This window comes from Sus scrofa, chromosome 4 (assembly GCF_000003025.6).
Source record: "Sus scrofa isolate TJ Tabasco breed Duroc chromosome 4, Sscrofa11.1, whole genome shotgun sequence".
Taxonomy (NCBI): Eukaryota; Metazoa; Chordata; class Mammalia; order Artiodactyla; family Suidae; genus Sus; species Sus scrofa.
The window spans coordinates 15197808-15212625 of NC_010446.5; the positions used below are offsets into that span (position 1 = coordinate 15197808).

The 14818-nt window shown below is 44.3% G+C and overlaps 1 long non-coding RNA gene across 2 annotated transcripts in view; it reads right to left on the reverse strand.

Moving 5' to 3' along the window:
- Positions 7088-14818, reverse strand: part of LOC102157933 — a 58416-nt gene continuing 50685 nt past the window's right edge. Inside the window, exon 7 of one of the 2 annotated variants that reach the window (XR_002343112.1) lies at positions 7088-7641. This is a non-coding gene — a long non-coding RNA (uncharacterized LOC102157933). Of the gene's footprint in view, positions 7642-11644; positions 12711-14818 lie in introns of those variants that run through there. The other variant, XR_002343111.1, reaches the window with a different exon arrangement.

The window sequence follows — 14818 nt, forward strand, 5'->3', positions numbered from 1 at the left end:
CTGGACTTCTACATTAAAATAGATATACCTCCCCACCCACCGCAGAGCTGCTGTTTTGGACTTTCCATTACTTGCTGCCAAATACACTTACACATCCGGATTAACTATGTCACTAAGGGATTTCTAATAGAGATTGATGGAAAAAGTCCCAGTGGGAAAGAGTAGGGTCCCCGAGAGCCCTGAAAATCCAAACCATCTGAAACCCAAGAATTCAGAGGCTTCCGCTACTTTGGTGCTGGTTCTTGCTGTCATCTAGTGGCAGTATTTTGGAACTAAAATTCTTTCTAGGAAATGCAAATCAAAACAACAATGGGATACCATCTCCAAGCCTGTCAGAATGGCTGTCATCAAAAAGACAAGAGGAGGAGTTCCTGTCGTGGTTCGGTGGTTAGTGAATCTGACTGGGAACCATGAGGTCACAGGTTCGATCCCTGGCCTTGCTCAGTGGGTTAAGGATCTGGCATTGCCGTGAGCTGTGGTGTGGGTCGAAGATGCGGCTCGGATCCCTCATTGCTGTGGCTCTGGCAGCTACAGCTCCGATTCAACCTCTAGCCTGGGAACCTCCATGTGCTGCAGGTGCGGCCCTAAAAAGACAAAACGACAAGAGGAGGGAGTTCCCACTGTGGCTCAGCACAAACCTGACCAGTATCCATGAGGATGCTCAGTGGGTTGAGGATCCAGCATTGCCACAAGCTGCGGTATAGGTCGCAGATGTGGCTCAGATCTGGCATTGCTGTGGCTGTGGCATGGGCCAGCAGCTGTAGCTCTGATTCAACCTCTAGCCCAGGAACTTCCATAGGCTGAGGATGTGGCCCTAAACAAACAAACAAACAAACAAACAAACAAAACAGGCAAGAAACAAGAGTGTTGGTTGACAAGGATGTGAGGAAAAGGGAACTCTCATTATACACTGTTGGTGGGAATGTAAATTGGTACAGCTACAATGGAAAACAGTATGGAGGGTCCTCAAAAACTTAACAAGAGAACTACCACAGTGAGTCAGGGATTCCACTTCTGCGTATTTATCTGAAGAAAACAAAAACACTAATTTGAAAAGATCTATGCGCCCCTGTATTCACTGCAGCACTACTTATAACAGCCACAACCTAAGTGGCCAGCCATAGATGAATGGATAAAGAAGATATGATAAATATATATACAGCATAGAATATTACTCATCCATAGAAAAAACTGCCATTTACAGCAGAAGGTATGCACCCAAAGGGGATTGTGCTGAGTGAAATAATCAGAAAGAGAAAAACATGGATACCCTATGAGATCACTTAGATGTGGAATCTAAAAAACAAAATAGGAGTTCCCTCCGTGGCTCAGTGGTTAACAAACTGGACTAGGATCCATGAGGACGTGGGTTCGATCCCTGTTCTCGCTCAGTGGGTTAAGGATCCAGCATTGCTGTGAGCTGTGGTGTAGGTCGAAGACAAGGCTCGGATCCCGCATTCCTGTGGCTGTGGCATACATAGCCCAGCGGCCACAGCTCCGATTCGACCCCTAGCCTGGGAACTTCCATATGCTGTAGTTACGGCCCTAAAAAAGCAAAAAAGTAAAGTAAAATAAATAAAAATAAAAAGCACAACAAATGAACAAACACAAAACAGAAACAGATTCAGAGATACAGAGAACAAACTGGCAGTTGCCAGAGTGGGACAGGGACAGACAAAATAGATGAAGGGGCATAAAAGGTACAGACTTCCAGCTGCAAGATAAATAAGTCACGGGGATGTAAGGTACATATACAGAACATAGTCAATAATAGTGTAACAACTTTTTGGCGTTCCCACTGTGGCTCAGTGGATCAAGAACCCAACACAGTGTCTGTGAAGGTGCACGTTTGATCCCTGGTCTCGCTTAGTGGGTTAAGAATCCGGCATTGCCGCAAGCTGTGGAGTAGGTTGCAGATGTGGCTCAGATCTGGCATGGCTGTGGCTGTGGCATAGGTTGGCAGCAGCAGCTCTGATTCCACCCCTAACCTGGGAACTTCCATATGCTGCAGGTGCGGCCCTGAAAAAGAAAGAAAAAGAAAGAAAGAAAGAAAGAAAGAAAGAAAGAAAGAAAGAAAGAAAGAAAGAAAGAAAGAAAGAAAGAAAGAAAGAAAGAGGGAGGGAGGGAGGGAGGAAGAAAGAAAGAAAAAATTAATATTGTAACAACTTTTCTATGGTGATGGGTAACTGGTCCCCCACCACATGCCCCCACCCTCCTGGCCACAACCCTCACTGCTGACCTCTGGGATTAAGATATTAAGGAGACAAGATATTAAGTCCATCCTTCATAGGATGGACTTGCCCTACACAAATTTGGGAAGCAGAAGGTCCCTTAGCTTGGCCCAGACACTGAGGAGATGAAGAAGCCCATGTAGCCTCATTCTTGTCCCCATCCACTGCCAAGCACAACGATACAATCCTCTGAAACACGTGTTAGCCTTATCCCTGCCCCCAGTACATGTCCAGCCACTCCTGGGAGAGAAACTCTCCACCTACAAGAGCCCCAGCTCTGCAGTGTGCCCCTTGGTCCTGTGGGTGAGGCAGGGGGTAACCGACCCCTTCCCTGGCCCCTGCCCTTGCTGCTCTGCTTTTGGAGAGTGCTAAATTATGGAAAACCCTTGGGGCCACCCCTACCATCCTCCAGGACCTCTATTTTAAAATGTCTCTGTTTAAAAAATAAATAAACCAACTAAAATGGAAAAAATAGAAATCATTTTTTAAAAAATAGGGAGTTTCCGTTGTGGCTCAGCCAGTTGAGGACCCAACATTGTCTCTGTGAGGATGTGGGTTCAATTCCTGGCCTGGTTCTTTGGGTTAAGTATCAGTGTTGCCACAAGCTGCAGTGCAGGTAGAAGATGTGGCTCTGATCTGGTGTTGCAGTGGCTGTGGCCTAGGCCACAGCTGCAGCTCCGATGGACCCCTAGCTCTGCAACTTCCATATGCTCCAGGTGCAGCCATAAAAGGAGAGGAGAAGAGAGGCAAATAGAATACTCAGGAGATATTTTATAATGTAATAATTTGAATTGATTACATGGCAGATATTAAATATCTGTGAAAGTATCTTGATATAGTTCATAAGGATAAGGGGGAAATTCCCCTACAGATAAATTCAAATAATTGAAAATAAGATTTGTAAAAAAAGCCCTGTCCTTTCTACTTACCTCCCACTATTCTGTGGATTAAAATATTGAGACTGGAGAAGTTACCATTCATCAGATCCCTCATTCACATAAGGTTATGACTAAAATACTTTGTTTCCTGACACCTATTTGGTATCAATCAGAGTTGTTGTTTTCAGTCTTATCTTAGATTCCATGCAGAAAACACCCAGCAGGGGCAGAGTAGAAGACCCTCTTGGTGCCCCCATATATCCTTGGGACTCACCATTCTTGTTTATGCCAACCGAATGGCTTCCAACTGCAAACACTTAGGAGTCTCGCCTGATGGCTTTCTCTGCTCACCAGAACAGGCTTAGCCCAATTCCAGGGCACTAATGGGAATCAATACCCATCCATCCCTCTCTGGGGAGCATGCTTCAACCAGTGCCTAGTGGAAGATAGTGAATAAATTTTCCAGCTTCCACACGCCTAGCTTGGAATATCTCTGAGAGATGTTCGGTACTATCTCCCAGAATTCTCTCAGGACTTCAGGACTGTTTTTCGGTTTTGCTTTTCAGCAATCCTCTCTATGTCCTGCACTTGCAGTTTTTCTCTTTTCTCTTTTTCCTGTTTTATTCCCATCAGTATTCAAGCACGCCACCCCTTGCCTACTTTAACAACCTCTCTCTTCACTCTTCCATTCCCCAAGCTCATATTTCCTACCATTCTGTATCTGCCACTTCCAACTCCACTACTCTTTGTGTCTTCGATATCTCAACTTGGTGTCTAACAGGCAGCTCATACTTAATACGTCTAAAACAGATTTCTTTTTGCCACTGCCACCACATATATAATGGTACCATATGTTCCAGCACCCACACTTGCTCAAGCACACAATTTAGAAAGTATCTTCAATCACCTCCTCCACTTCCATTTCCTTAACTTCCTATAACCATTTGATAGTTGGCTGCCATGTGCTTATATAGTCCATATACTCCAAAGTACATTCCAAAATAGTTTACCTCTCTTGAGAATCTCCCTAGGAACCTTCTGGCAGGTGGATTTCTGTAGCCACTTTCCCTACCTGTTTGAACTCTTGCCTTCTTTTCTATTCTCCAATACCAACCAGGATGAGAATTTTCAAGACATATTTTCTGATCCTATCCCTCCCTGCTGAAATATAGTTCCTGCCAACCCACTGTTCAAAGGACAAGCTCCTTGCCCTGGCCCACCAGACTATGAATAATCTGGCATTGAAAGCTCAGCCTGAGATGGAACTCTTCCCAAGGCTAGACATACTCTAGGGACACCTGTCTCCATTCACTTTCTAAAATAGGCCAAACCCTTTTTTGTGCTCTTGCCTTTGTATTTGTAGATCCCTTTGTCTGAAATGCCCTTCCACTAGAAGATGCAATGGCTGGGGATTTGTCTGGGGCCTTCATTAAACACTCTCAAAAGTGTCACTCACTTCCTTCCACATCATGTCTATTTAACAGTGTTGGGAATTCCCGCTGTGGCTCGGCGGGTTAAGAACCCAACTGGTATCCATGAGAATGCAGGTTCAATCCCTGGCCTTGCTCAGTGGGTTAAGGATCCGGTGTTGCTGCAAGCTGTGGTGAAGGTTGCTGATGGGGCTTGAATTTGGTGTTGCTGTGGCTGTGGTGCAGGCTGGCAGATATGGCTCAGATTCTACCCTTAGCCTGGGAACCTCCATATGCCAAAAGTGTGGCCCTAAAAAAAAAAGACAAACCCCCAAACAAACAAAAAAACCTCAACACTGCTGATTTCTTCTTTAGCCCTCTCTTGTTATTTATCTGTTTACACTTATAAGCCTCTCTTCCCCCAAGAGTTCCTATTGTGGCTCATCGGGTTAAGAAGCTGACTAGTATCCATGAGGATGCAGGTTCGGTCTCTGGCCTCACTCACTGGGTTAAAGGATCTGGCATGGCCACAAGCTGCCCTGTAAGTCAGCAGCTATGGCTCAGATTTGACCTGTAGCCTGGGAACCTCCATATGCTTCGAATGCACCCCTTAAAAGATTTAAAAAAAAAAAGGAGTTCCCGTTGTGGTACAGTGGTTAATGAACCCGACTAGGAACCATGAGTTTGTGGGTTCGATCCCTGGCCTTGCTTAGTGGGTTGAGGATCTGGCGTTGCTCTGAGCTGTGGTGTAGGTTGCAGACTCGGCTCAGATCCCACGTTGCTGTGGCTCTGGCGTAGGCCAGTGGCTACAGCTCCAATTAGACCCCTAGCCTGGGAATCTCCATATGCCGCGGGAGCGGCCCTAGAAGAGGCAAAAAGACAAAAAAAAAAAAAAAAAAAAAAAAAAAGGCCTCTCTTCCCCAGTAACAAATAATCTTCTAATGGATAGGGGGTATTCTCTTTCTGTTTACAGCTATGGCCCCAGAATCTTTTACACTTCCTGGCTATGAGTAATGGTTTGGCAAATACTATAATTATTAAGAGAATGACTGTTCTGAGCTCCCAGAGAATTGAACACGTTCATACTTATTTAACTATTAGTTCATTCCACGAATGTAGAAATGATCAAAAATTCAAAAAAAAATTTGATACATTGAATGATCCTTGTATTAAACCTACAGATGAAAGGTTAAATGAGTTATGGAACATCTTTTAGATGGAAATATATAAATATGATGATGATGAGCATAAGAAATTTTAATGACAAGGAATGTTACTCTTAATGCAAGCCACGAAATCTGTAATTATGCCTTACACTATGGCATATCATTTATTTTTGTACATAAGTAAGTTTATTAGGGGATGCTCTAATATGTGAAAATTGACTCACTGAAATTCCTTGTATGCGATGCAGTTATAGATAAGCCTATTTTCTTTTATACACTTTGTCCCATTATAAATTGTATATTATGAACAAATGTTATTTCTATTTATTAGAAAAATCTTTAGGAGTTCCTGTCATGGCTCAGTGGTTAACGAACCCGACTAGCATCCATGAGGATGCGGGTCCGATCCCTGGCCTCGCTCAGTGGGTTAAGGATCCAGCGTTGCCGAGAACTGTGGTGTAGGTCGAAGACACAGCTCAGATTGTGCGTTGCTGTGGCTCTGGCATAGGCCTGTGGCCACAGCTCCAATTCGACCCCTGGCATGGGAACCTCCATATGCCATGTGTGCTGTCCTAAAGAGACAAGAAGACAAAAAAAATAAATAAATACGTAAATAAAATAAAAAGAAAGAAAAATCTTTACAAAATCTATGCTGCAGTAAGGAAAATTTTTTTTCTGGGTCCCATACAAATGGAAACTCCCTTTATTTTATTTTAGTTATTTATTTTTAGGGCTACAAGTGTGGCATATGGAAGTTCCCAGGCTAGGGGTCAAATTGGAGCTTCAGCTGCCAGCCTATACCACAGCCGCAGCAACACCAGATCTGAGTTAGATCTGCAGGCCTACACCACAGCAATGCCAGATCCTTAACCCAATGAGTGAGGCGAGGGATTGAACCTGTGTCCTCATGGATACTAGTTGGGTTCGTTACTGCTGAGCCACAATAGGAACTCCTGGAAACTCCCTTTAGTTTATTATTTATAGCAGGGGATGGGAGAAGTCAAATCTTAACGAAGAAGTGTTCTTTCTCTAGACTTCCTTCTGTTCTAAACTTGGTCTGGCATCTTGCAACAATAATTAAAGTAAGGTCACGCAGACTTTGAGCCAGACTACACCTTACTTTTAACCTGAGATAAACAAAATATTGGGGGATATGAGTTGAAATCTAACTTAATGTTTGGGAGTTGGAAATGGTCTTTTTAAAACTGCAAATTTTGGAGTTCCCGCTGTGGCACAACAGGATTGGCAGCGTCTTGGGAGACCTGGGTCACAGGTTCGATCCTCAGCCGGGTACAGTGGGTTAAGGATCTGGCATTGCTGCAGCTGCAGCTGAGGTCATGACCTCGGCTTGGATCTGATCCCTGGCCGGGTAACTCCATATGCTGCAGGGTAATCAAAAGTGAAAAAAAAAAAAAAAAAAGGTGCAGATTTACAAATAAGCCATGCTTGTAGACAGCCACCTTAATCCCTGTCACTCAAGCACATGACTTAACTTTCCCCACCAGTTCCATCACTTGACCTCATTAAAGTCAGAACAAAGCAAAAGCAAACAACAATGACAATAGAAAACAAGCTTGTAGATAACCCACGAGTTCATGTACAGAAAAGAATAGTTACTTAATAAAAGAGAAGTAGGTTGGGGAGATTAGCTGGAGAGGAGAGGGGGAGGTTGGGCAGCCTTTTCCACAGATTGCCTCTCCTAGAGTGGCCAGAAAGATTTAATTCCACCTTAGTCTCCATCACAGAGACCCCAGCGGCAGATGAGTTTGTGTAACCATCTCTTCTTGATGAGATGCCAGCACAATGAAGTCCAAGAGACCACATACCTCACAAGAGAGGCTGCATTCAATCCTTCAAGGGCTCTCCCTCCTGTAAACTGTCAGCTTTCACATAGGAAGGCGGTTCTGAACTGTGTTGGGCTGGCTATATTCCTCCATGGCTTGAAAGATCCTGGAGCCTGGACATTAAAAGGAATAATTGCTTCCCTTTAATTATTTTTCTCGCCAACACTTCTTCACTCTGCTGGCTATACCTGGAATGCCTTTCCCTTCCACGAGGTCCATCTTCTTTTGTTCATTTATTTTAGCATAACGTCTGCATTTTTTAAAGTTTTTTATTTTTTGCTTTTTAGGGCTGCACTCGTGGCATGTAGAGGTTCCCAGGCCAGGGGTCCAATCAGAGCTACAGCTGCCAGCCTATGCCACAGCCACAGCCACAGCAACGCAGGATCCGAGCTGTGTCTGGGACCTACCCCACAGCTCACAGCAATGCCAGATCCTTAACCCACTGAGTGAGGCCAGGGATCGAACCCGCAACCTCATGGTTCCCAGCTGGATTCGTTTCCAATGCGCCACGATGGGAACACCACTTCTGCATTTTTGAACACTATTTGCTTACCTCACCAGTGCTAAGCTCATGAAAGCACAGAGAATGAATAAGATGCAGTTCTTGCCTTCAGGCAACTCAATTCTGTGTTGCTGGTACACTCACAACTAACGTTAATACCTTGGGTTAAGTGCTACTGGAATTTCAGTTTCAGGTGCTTTGTGAGCACGGAGAAGAGATCAAGCCACCTGTCTCCTGCCTTTTGAAGAACACATTCTGTTGCTTTTCCTCCTACCTCATTGAACGTTGCTTCTTATGGGTAGAACTGTCTACCATTTCCTCCCTGTATGACGTCTCCTGGGCACCTCAATCTCGACACTTCCAAAACGTACTCGGTGTTCTCCCAACTCCATTTTTAGCTCGTGACACTTCATGCCTCTGCCAGTCTCCTGGACACTCACATAAGAAACCTGGGACGTTTCTTTTACTTATGTCTCACTCTTTCCCTCAATGTTCACAGTGAAGCCACCTCCATTTTTGGTGGCCTTGACCTGCTACACAGTTCCAGGAGGAACCTCTGTCTCTCCAACCCCAGTGACATGGCCCTAGACCTCACAGGTTCCTGAGCTGACGCCTGCCTTTGTTTATTTCACTGACAACACATGAAAATTTACTCCCTCTATGTTATGTCACTGTATTTGAATTACCACCAAGAGAGTAAAGAATTTTTTGAGGACTTAAAAAAATTTTAATTGAGTTAAAATTAACATAAAATATTACATTAGATTCAGGTGTACAATATAATGATTTGATATTTTTTATACATTAGGAAATGACTATTGCAATAAGACCAGTTACCACATCGCCATAGAAAAGTTGTTACAATATTAATTTTTTCTTTCTTTTTTTTTTTTTTTTCAGGGCTGCACCTGCAGCATATGGAAGTTCCCAGGTTAGGGGTGGAATCAGAGCTGCTGCTGCCAACCTATGTCACAGCCACGCCAGATCTGAGCCACATCTGCAACCTACTCCACAGCTTACGGCAATGCTGGATTCTTAACCCACTAAGCGAGACCAGGGATCAAACGTGCACCTTCACAGACACTGTGTTGGGCTCTTGATCCACTGAGCCACAGTGGGAACTCCAAAAAGTTGTTACACTATTATTGACTATGTTCTGTATATGTACCTTACATCCCCGTGACTTATTTATCTTGCAGCTGGAAGTCTGTACCTTTTATGCCCTTTCATCTATTTTGTCTGTCCCTGTCCCACTCTGGCAACTGCCAGTTTGCTCTCTGTATCTATGAATCTGTTTCTGTTTTGTGTTTGTTCATTTGTTGTGCTTTTTATTTTTATTTATTTTACTTTACTTTTTTGCTTTTTTAGGGCCGCAACTACAGCATATGGAAGTTCCCAGGCTAGGGGTCGAATCGGAGCTGTGGCCGCTGGGCTATGTATGCCACAGCCACAGGAATGCGGGATCCGAGCCTCGTCTTCGACCTACACCACAGCTCACAGCAACGCCGGATCCTTAACCCACTGAGCGAGAACAGGGATCGAACCCACGTCCTCATGGATCCTAGTCCAGTTTGTTAACCACTGAGCCACGGAGGGAACTCCTGTTTTGTTTTTTAGATTCCACATCTAAGTGATCTCATAGGGTATCCGTGTTTTTCTCTTTCTGATTATTTCACTCAGCACAATCCCCTTTGGGTGCATACCTTCTGCTGTAAATGGCAATTTTTCCTATGGATGAGTAATATTCTATGCTGTATATATATTTATCATATCTTCTTTATCCATTCATCTATGGCTGGCCACTTAGGTTGTGGCTGTTGTAAGTAGTGCTGCAGTGAATACAGGGGCGCATAGATCTTTTCAAATTAGTGTTTTTGTTTTCTTCAGATAAATACGCAGAAGTGGAATCCCTGACTCACTGTGGTAGTTCTCTTTTTAAGTTTTTGAGGACCCTCCATACTGTTTTCCATTGTAGCTGTACCAATTTACATTCCCACCAACAGTGTATAATGAGAGTTCCCTTTTCCTCACATCCTTGTCAACCAACACTCTTGTTTCTTGCCTGTTTTGTTTGTTTGTTTGTTTGTTTGTTTAGGGCCACATCCTCAGCCTATGGAAGTTCCTGGGCTAGAGGTTGAATCAGAGCTACAGCTGCTGGCCCATGCCACAGCCACAGCAATGCCAGATCTGAGCCACATCTGCGACCTATACCGCAGCTTGTGGCAATGCTGGATCCTCAACCCACTGAGCATCCTCATGGATACTGGTCAGGTTTGTGCTGAGCCACAGTGAGAACTCCTTCCTCTTGTTGTGTTTTTTGTTTTTTTTTTTCCTTTTTTTTTTTTGGTCTTTTTGTCTTCTTAGGGCCGCGCCTGCAGCACATGGAGGTTCCCAGGCTAGGGGTCGAATCGGAGCTGTAGCTGCCAGAGCCACAGCAATGAGGGACCCAAGCCGCATCTGCGACCCACACCACAGCTCTCGGCAATTCGGGATCCTTAACCCACCGAGCAAGGCCAGGGATCGAACCTGTGACCTCATGGTTCCCAGTCAGATTCGCTAACCACCGAACCACCACAGGAACTCCTCCTCTTGTCTTTTTGATGACAGCCATTCTGACAGGCTTGGAGATGGTATCCCATTGTTGTTTTGATTTGCATTTCCTAGAAAGAATTTTAGTTCCAAAATACTGCCACTAGATGACAGCAAGAACCAGCACCAAAGTAGCGGAAGCCTCTGAATTCTTGGGTTTCAGATGGTTTGGATTTTCAGGGCTCTCGGGGACCCTACTCTTTCCCACTGGGACTTTTTCCATCAATCTCTATTAGAAATCCCTTAGTGACATAGTTAATCCGGATGTGTCAGTGTATTTGGCAGCAAGTAATGGAAAGTCCAAAACAGCAGCTCCGCGGTGGGTGGGGAGGTATATCTATTTTAATGTAGAAGTCCAGGGCTGGTGTAGCTCTTCAGGGAAATCCTCTTTAAACTAGGCTCCTTCTCGGCCTCAGTGTGACCTTACATTCTTGTGGTTTCAAGATGTAACTTCTAGGCTCTGTGAGTGCCCTGAGGCAGGAGAAACAGGGCAGAAGAAGAAAAAACAAGGCATGTCCGCTCCACAGGCTTCCACCTCCCCTTGGGGACAGAAAGGGGTCCCATGGCCACCCTGACTGCTGGGGAAGCTGGGAAGTGGGTTGGTTTTGCTTTCTGATCGTGGAAATAATGGAGGACACACAGGCAGAACAAGGAAACGTCAGGCATTAAGTGACATTTCTCTAGGCAGTTGGCAAAAAAGCCCCTGGAAACAACAGGGAGGTTCCAGAGAAGGCTTTAGATGAACAAAAGAAAGGCTACATAAGAGCCAAGAACAGCATCTCTGGGAAAAGTGTTAACAAAATGCATAGTTTACCCAAGAAAAGGCTGAACTGGGGTTCCTGTCATGGTTCAGCAGCAATGAACCCGACCAGTATACATGAGGACACAGGTCTGATCCCTGGCCTTGCTTACTGGTTAAGGATCTGGAGTTGCCATAAGCTGTGGCATAGCTCGGATCTCACATTGCTGTGGCTGTGGTGTATTGTAGGCCAGCAGCTGTAGCTCCAATTCAACCCCTAGCCTGGGAACCTCCATATGCTGCAGGTGTGGCTCTAAAAAGCAAAAAAAAAAAAGAGAGAGAGAGAGAGAAAGAGAAAATAAACTCACTCCCGGGAATCTTTCCATTGAGGATCAGGCCATGGTTTTGGCGACTCTCCTGATACCTAGAATTTTTGCCGTGCTTTCAGGATTATGATGAAGCCAAACTGTGGTATAACATGGGTTCTGGTCATGTTACATGTGGCTACGGTTGTCGGCATCTGCATGGCCTCTGGGGGTTCCCCAACACACTTGGGTAGATGAGGGGACATTAGGGGAGCCTCCCTATCTTGTCATTTGCCCAGACAAACCCATTTTGGGGTGTGGGGCCAGCTCCCCTCATCCAGGACCTATAATATAGAGCCATTCTCCTCTTTCATTTCCCCCATCCCGAATTTTTGCAGAATTTCCCTTTTAAAATTTTGTCCTCAGGCTTCTTGTTGATGGAAGAAAATTTCACATACTGAGGTATGAGGACATCATTCTGGCTTAGACAATATTTAACTTGAACTTGAACATGCTAACTAGAACAGCCTCTTTGTGGCTTACCAAACTTCCATCATAATCTGCTTTAATCAGTAAAGAAGAGGGTGCATTGGCCAGAAGTAAAGAATGTTGGCTTTAAAGATAAAGGCTAAATGCTTCTTTTCCTGGGAGGTCACTGCTAGTGCTCCTTCAATGATAAGCCTTCCTCCTCCGGTGCCAAGGCCTTAGGGACTCACTGGGTACGTGCTGACTTGTCCTTCTTGAAACTTTGAAGGAATGTACCCCTGTCATGTCTGATGTTCTTTGACCGATAAGATGTAAGAATATGCTGAAAATCATGCTTCTTTGGAACAGTTCCTCAGGGCTGAGAGGCTGGCTCCTGGCCTATAGTCCTCAGTTTAGTTCAAATAAAACTTTTCTATTCCTTTATAGGTTGATATTGATTATTTCCATTGGCATTGTCAAGTTTGTATCCGGGGTTCCTCTCTGGTCCCGGGGAATTGAGCATTTGGGGAAAATTTCAGGAAGATGGCCAGGCTATTTCTTCTTTCTCCTCTTGGACCCTTTCTGAAAGGAGCAAGCAGTGAGCCTTGCACATGTGAATGGAAACAAAGAAAAAAGGGATGATGGGGGAAAACAAAACCAAGTAAAGGAATACTTTAAAATATAGCCGAACGCATACATTTATTCTGAGTGTTTTCGTCAGGACTGTGGAAATCCTACCTACTATTTCATATAATCTGCATGAGAGTCTGTGAGCTGAGCTTTATACCTTCTCTATTGATGATGAAACTGAGGCCTGGAGGGACTTGGTAACTTGGGCAAGATGACAGGGCTCGTGCGTGGGTCTGAACACAGGATGACAGGATGTGTGGGTCTGAACGCAGCCTGAGCGTCCTCGTGTGGCTGTGGCCACTGATGGTGTCAATTGGCAGGGTTGTGGCTATGGTTGTGGATTCGAGGGTGAGTCTGGCGTCAGGGAAAGACCGAGCTGGGCCTGTGGATGTACCAGCTCCACCAGTTAACAACTGTGTTATCCTGGCCGCATCACTTAAAGGATCTGGGCCTCAGCGTCTGCATCAGTCCATTAACAATGCAGAGCTGGATTCTCTGGACCTGTTTCCTCATAAGAAAATGAATAATGCAGAGCCGGGCAGCTTCAAATGCTTTTTCTAGTCCGGGCATTTTCTGGCTCCAAACTGTCTTTTAAATTCCAGTCACCACAGTGGTTTCTCTTAAAGTGATCCTTCACGCCCCCTGGGACGGACACCCTCCCCCTGCCCCCCACCGACACACACACCATCAGAATTACCCGGGGGAGCATGTTTAAAAAGCAAATTCATACAATTAACACTGAGCACCTACACTACAGCAGGTGCTGTGTGAATCAGTCAGGACACAGGTAAATCAGACAGACATGGATTTAGGGTTTTAAGGAAATTCTTGTGGGGAAGGGCCCATTCCTAGCCCATCACCTTCTACTCTGTTGCCTGAGGCAAGTCACTTAACCTTTCTGTGCTTTAGTTTCCTCTTCACAGGGGTGACAATAATTGCACTTCTTCCAGAGTTGTTGAAGAGTTCAAGAAGATTATATATATGAAGCCCTCAACATAGTGCCTGGCACATAGTGAGTAATTAACATTTCTGGCTGGTATGGCTTCATCACCATCATCACCCAAGTCATGGGAGATGCTCAGATATGTGTTTTCAATAAATGCACAAAGAAATACATTATTCTTATAAAGTGGGACAACCAGTGTGGAAAACAGCATGGAGGTTCCTTTAAAAACTAAAAATAGAACTGCCATGTGATCCAGCAATCCTGATCCTGGACAGATATCTGGAAAAGACAAAAACTCTAATTTGAAAACATACACGCACCCAATGTTCACAGCAGCACTGTTTACAGTAGCCAAGACATGGAAGCAACCTAAATGTCCATCAGCAGATGAATGGATAAAGATGTGGTGTATATATATATGTGTGTGTGTATACATATATATATATATATATATATATATATATAAATATAATGGAATATCACTCAGCCATAAAAAAGAACAAAACAATGCCATTTGCAGCAACACGGATGGACCTAGAGATCATCATAGTAAGTGAAGTAAGTCAGAGAAAGATAAATATTATATTATACCACTTGCACATGGAATCTAAAAATACTACATGAACTTATTTATAAAACAGAAACAAACAGACATAGAAAACCTACCAGAGGGAAAAGGGAGGGGAAGGAATAAATTAGGAGGATGGGATTAAGCCACTATATATAAAATAGATAAACAATAAGGTTTGCTTTATAGCAGTATAGCATAGGGAACTATATTCAATATCTTTTTTTTTTTTTTTTTTGGTTTTTTGTCTTTTTAGGGCCACACCTGCAGCATATGAAGGTTCCCAGGCTAGGGGTCTGATAGGAGCTGTTGCTACCAGCCTATGCCAGGGCCACGGCAATGCCAGATCCGAGCCACATCTGTGACCTACACCATAGCTCACAGCAATGCTGGATCCTTAACCCACTGAGCGAGGCCAGGGATCAAATCCGAAACCTCATGGTTCCTAGTTGGATTCGTTTCTGCTGTGTCACAAGGGGAACTCCATTTTTTTTGTCAATATCTTATAATAACATAATGAAACAAATCTGAAAAAGTATATATATA